This window comes from Condylura cristata, unplaced genomic scaffold (assembly GCF_000260355.1).
Source record: "Condylura cristata isolate star-nosed mole 26May11 unplaced genomic scaffold, ConCri1.0 scaffold00002, whole genome shotgun sequence".
Taxonomy (NCBI): domain Eukaryota; kingdom Metazoa; phylum Chordata; class Mammalia; order Eulipotyphla; family Talpidae; genus Condylura; species Condylura cristata.
In genome coordinates, this window is record NW_004567103.1 from 34,641,189 (window position 1) to 34,647,413 (window position 6,225).

Here is a 6,225-nt window from a genome sequence, read left to right on the forward strand (position 1 = left end):
AAAATATGTAGCAGTGATAGCAATTTCCAGTAAACCATTAGATCAGCTATGCTTTATGTCACAGGTGTTAGGCCATTAGGCACCCTAGGAGAGAACAATTTATCCTATGGTTCCCAGAACACATTTGATTCATATCCAGTCTCCTATGCTGTTTTACAAGGTATAATTTTTATCAGATTACTAAATTAGCATATATTTTAGATGGGCTGAAAGTCTCCCATCTTATAAAGTTTGTTTTTCCCTAGGGGTTATGAGCAGAATTTATGAAAATTTGTGAACTAAAAGCAAAAACAATTCAAACTTCAACTTGCATTAATTGTTGACTAAAATCATGAAGGACTCTTAAAATCAAAACTTAGAACTATTTTCAATATAAAAGGACTGTTGGTCAGTAGCAGTTTAATAAAATTTCAAGGTCATACATGTTTAAAAAAAATCTCAAGTAAATTTTTGCTATTAAAGCATAGTAAGCCCACTGTATGAAGATTTGTATTTTAAACAGGTTGTCTCCTCTCAGAATGTTAATAATACAAGTCATTGCAAAATTAATACATCAACACTATTATAAAAAGTGCACAGATTTTTACTTTGAATAGGAAAGAAATTCATAATTAGTTAAGACGTTATATTCAAGAAATCAAACTAAATAAAATATTGTTGATATTTTCAAATGTGCATCATTCAAAACTCAGAATCTCTAAGTGTACTATTCATGTCTAGTCTCTCTTCTGAGTGATGATGGATCATGGCACTGATAGAGAAATCACTTGATTCCCCTTATGCCCTAGGTCACTTTGCTCCTTTTCCAGAAAGCGTCTAAGTAAGGAAATTTACACATCCAACTACATATAAACTAGTATGAAATGATGAATAGTGAAAGAATCTTTTCATCTGTAATTGATTTAAGTTTGAAAAGTTGGCTTTTCACTTATAATTCAGAGTTAATCTTGCTCCAAAATATTTTAATTACCTCTGAGACTTTTAATTTTCCACTTGAGCATATTGATTTCTTCTGAGGGAAAAGCATAGAAAAGCAAGTTGTGTACTGATAATTCTCTTGTCTTACAAACACTCCTCCATGTAACTGAAGATTTTTATTAACATATAGCTCCTGAACTATATTTGATTGTTAATGGATAATTATATATTTAGCAATTCCTCCTAGTAGAAGGAAAAGACAGAGACACGAATAAGAACTGAAAGGGGGAAAAAAGACTGTATAACTATAAATTAATATAAATGGTGTTTTTTACATGCTATGTTCTCAAAATTTTTGTTCAACTCAGAATTATTGCACTATTCCATTCTCTCATATCTACTGTACACATATTCTTTGATTATGATTCAAGTTTACCATACATTTTTTTTAAGATTTATTTATTTATTCATATAGAACTGGGGAACAAGCCAGAGGTGTGGAGGGTGAGAGGATTCACCAAAGACAGAGTGGGGAGCAGAACAAGCAGATAGATGAAGTACACTGCTGAGGGGAGCAGCGGGCAGGTCAGGAGAGATCTGCCACGCCATGTGGATCTCCTCCGGGGCAGGTGGGAATCGATCTCATGCACAAGTGGCTTTAGCTTCTAGTGCTGTGCTTTAACCCACTGCGCCACCATGGAGGGTCCAAGTTTACCACACATATTAAAGGAAGAGGTAATATTTGATTCAACATAGAAGTACCCATAGTGAAAGATTGTATGGAGAACCAGCAATAACATGTGTTAGGTAATAATGTGTGTACAATCAAACAATGTGTCCATGGTATTGGGAAGCTACCAGAACTCACAATAGAGTTACCTTGCTACACATGTAGAATGAGCAGGATATGAATTTAGTAAATATAAATCTTGCCATATTTGACAGTAGGCATTCAGAATTTGAGAATCCCAGGTAATGAGCCACTTAAATTTCACAAAGGATAGAGCCAGGATCATTTTGCTGTTAAATATTATTATTATTATTTTGCTGATAAAACAAAAAAACAGCAGAAAGATTGAAATACAAACTCTAAGCTTTATATAAAAGAAAAGATTTACTAGTTTCCATTTTTCTTTTTCAAAACAAATGAAAGCTTTCATTAGAATCCAAGATCTTCAAGAGAATCCAAGACTTACTGTAGTACAGAAAATAAGCAGTTGGGAAATTATTAGTAGAAACTTAGATATTATTAAAGTTAAAGACTAGTATCCTTTAACCTTTTCTAAAGTAGAGGAGGGATGAGCACTTAAGTAGTAAATGATTATAGAAAATTACTTGATTGATTACTCCTATTGATATTTCACTGCAAACTAAGGTAACAAAAATATTTCAAAATTAAAATTGTCAACTGTTGCTTTAGGACTAAAAAATTCCCCATTTTCTGTCCATAAGATACACTAGATAGAGTGACTGCTTTTATTTAATAGATAATGTGACAGAAGAGAGAACATACTGGTCTTAGTGAAAATGTTTTACAATATTAAAAGTATAACATCATAATAAATGTAGTAATAAAAATCACTGCTATCCTATGAGGATTTTATTTTATTATTATTTATTTATTTATTTTTGCACTTGCAAAGATTTTAATTAGGGGGAAGATAGTGTATAAGGAATAGCAGAATTATACCTTCACGGTGAGACACAATCCAGTTAGTTAACTTGGTCAGGCTTTCTGAGGCGTTTTTACCTGTGTTCTTTAGAGCGTGACTATCAAGTGTTTACAAAATGCACGTCACTTGAAGTGCTTCAATACAGAACATACAATTCAAGCACAAAACAATGCAGTCTGGGCTTATGAATACAATCACAAATCACAGTGATGAAAAATCAACAGCCTCAGGCAAGGAAACAGCACCACACTGCCCACAGGCTCAGTGAGGACAAAGCCCAGCTGTGTCCTTAGTGTCGGCCCCTCGGTACCGGTACCGGTGTGGGAGCAGGAAAGGAATTTGCAGATTCCAGTAGAGGTATTAAGTTCCCTCCTAATCTGGATTACAAATAACAAAGGTTTTTTTTTTTAAATAAATTATTAGAAAATTCTGACTTTCCCTTGGCCATGCGACCTTTAAGCTGCACAGACCCATATGTGGAACTGTGAGATGAATCTCCCATGTATCTGATTCAGAGCACATAGTAAAGGAGTTTCAGAAAACCCAATTCATTTCTGGATGCCTGGTAACAATTTCCAGAATATATAAAAAATAAAATTAGAAAGAAATCAGGTAAGATGGAGAAAGTTGTGAGGGTAATGTGTTCTAAAGGAGAAACAGTCTGGGTCGTGGGTTGTTCAGTTGCAAAAGATTCTAATGTAGAAAGGACAATTTGTAAACCCTAGTTCTGTCATTTTCTGCTTGGCTAATTTGCTTAATCATTGTACTTTTTTTGCTTGCTTCTTGTTTTTGTTCCTCAGCAAGAAGGTAAAAATAACTTTTAGGGTTTTGTTTGAATTAAATTTAGTTATGATATTTATATTGTCCAGTGAGATACTAAGAAATGTAGGTCATCTTGGGCCCTCCCTGGTGGCACAGCAATTAGAGTACAGCACTGCAAGCTGGCTGCAGCAATTTCAGTGCATGTCGATCTCCAGCCCCAGAGGTGACCCACATGGCTCCTGAACCTCCTGCTGCTCCCCCCGTTAGTGTATTTCATCAATCTGCCTGTTCTATCCCCACTCTATCTGGTGAATCCTCTCACCACCCCTGCACCTCTGGCCTGTACCCCAGTTCTGTATGCATAAGTAAATAAATAAATCTTAAAAAGAAAAAAGAAATGGAGGACATCTTAATGAACATTGTTTTAGGATTATTTTTACTAAAACTATTATTTTTTGAAGATTATGTATTTTGCTAGACACTTTGTTAACAATTACTATTTATTAAAATTATATTTCGCCAAACTTTTTCTCAACTATTTCTTTCATATTAATTCATTTCCTCTTAATACATAATTCTGCAAAGAAGGTATTCTAAGTTTTAGTTTACCTTTAGTGGAACTGATGAAAGATCAAGTCATTTGTCCAAAAGCATTATGGCCATAGTGAGAATGTGAAGAATCATATGTGACTAGACTTTTATTTTGACAGAAACTAGATTTTTCATAAAAGTTCACTTATACAATTATGATTTTATCCAGGATTTTAGGTATGACTGGTAGCTGTTGCTAATGATTAGAATTTTGGGAATGATTAGAATTTTCTACAGAATTATTTGAAATAATAACTAAGTTGTGAAATATTGTTTTGATAGAAATTCCCATTTAGTTCATGTTATTTTTCACTATAAAGAGGATATGGACCACACAGTGATATTTGCCATATAATGAAATGCACCTTTGAAGGACATATTCTTAAGGAGAGGATTGTAATGTAAGGCCTGAATGTAACTATGATTATCTACTCATAACAAACTATTTTGTTTGAAAAGTTTATTCATAGAGTAGAATCTTATTTCACTGCAATGTACATTATAATATTCACTGCTGATGTGTGTCCCAAATCAAGGCTCATAGAAAAGTTTTGATAAATACTTACTAAATAAATGAATGAATGTATTAATCAGAGTCTTTGATAAAGGAACAAGTTTTCCTCATTCCAAAGATTCTACAGAATTTTCTTGACCTGACTTCTTTAAACACTAGCCTAACTTCATTTTTCCCTACTTACTTTTGTGATTATTTTATTTGTCACCTTTGCTGACTATCTCTTTACCATGCAAATGCAGGTTATTTACTATTTACCGGTCGCTCTATCACTTCCTCCAATCATATCCATGTTTTCTAGGTAATACTAGTATCAAGGCTTCAATTATTACATTTATAATGACACAAAGACAAGAAAGAAGTCGTGACAAGGAAGGAGAAACTCCTACTGGAATTATTGAGCTATCTCACCTTCAGTTTATATCAACATGTGTAAGGCACAACTACCTTTGCTGTTAATCAAAGTTTTCTCTAGTATTCTTTTTTTTTTTTTTTTTAAGATTGATTTACACATACAGAACTGAGGTACAGGCCAGAGATGCGGAGGGTGAGAGGATTCACCAGGGACAGAGTGAGGAACAGAACAGAGAGATTGACGAAGTTCACTGCTGAGGGGAACAGCGGGCGGGTCAGGAGAGGTCTGCCATGCCATGTGGATCTCCTCAGGGGCAGGCGGGGATCGAACTCATGCTAAGCTTCTTAGTGCAGTGCTATAACCCGCTCTCCCACCAGGGAGGGCCTAGTATTCTATTTTTAATGTGCACTGCCATCTTCTGGATCTTGGCTTAAGCTAAAATTTTAAGAATCCTCCAAAACACATCTTTTTCCTACATATCTCTTTTCAATTGTCCACCACTGCCTATTAATTTTTCATCACCAATGTGTCAGGAATTTTGTTCCATCTTCCTCTTCACTACCCTAGTTCAATTCCTTAAGCCTTTCATTTTGGTACACTGGCTCTTTCCAATATAGCACCCTTCTGCTAGTCTCTTCTCTTTGTAGGCTGTTATCCACATGCTACTTACAACATTTAATATTCTTTTAACCCAATTAAATAATATTATTTTATTTTTCTGTCTAAGGCATCCACTTTACCATTACACTTGCAGTATAAAAGCCAAATTACTTGGCATGGAATTTTAGATCTTCAGTTACCTGTTTCACAACTTATTTCTCTACCTACCCTTATCTCTACTTGCCACCAAAATGGTGCAAAACATGCAAAAAAAAAATACTGAACTTCTCACCTCTCAATATATAATATGCTTTCAAAATGTTATGCCTCGAATACCCTTGTCCTTCTACTCCTCTTGGCAAACTCTTGCTCATCATCAGCCCCAGTGAAATATATTCCATCCACACCCTTTCCTTTCCTCAGTTTCTTCAGGAAAGCAGTCTGTTTTCTTCTTCCAAAGGACTAAGGTTCATGCAGTGATTATCTCAGTGATTCCATACTGTAATAGTAATAGGCTTTGGAATCTACACCATACTGTTTTTATTTATCTGTGTCTCCATCCCTAATGCATTAAATGCATAATAATGTTAATTATTGCATGCATAAATATTAACATGCCAAAATGTTATTCAATTATCCTTTTCAAATTATTTCAAATCTTCTTTAAGCTTATTATGATGGTGATGTTCAGTGTAATAATCACTTATACTGGCCCTCCCTGGTGGCGCAGCGGGTTAAAGCACAGCGCTGAGAAGCTTAAGCCACTTCTGCATGAGTTCGATTCCCGCCTGCCCTGGAGGTGACCACATGGC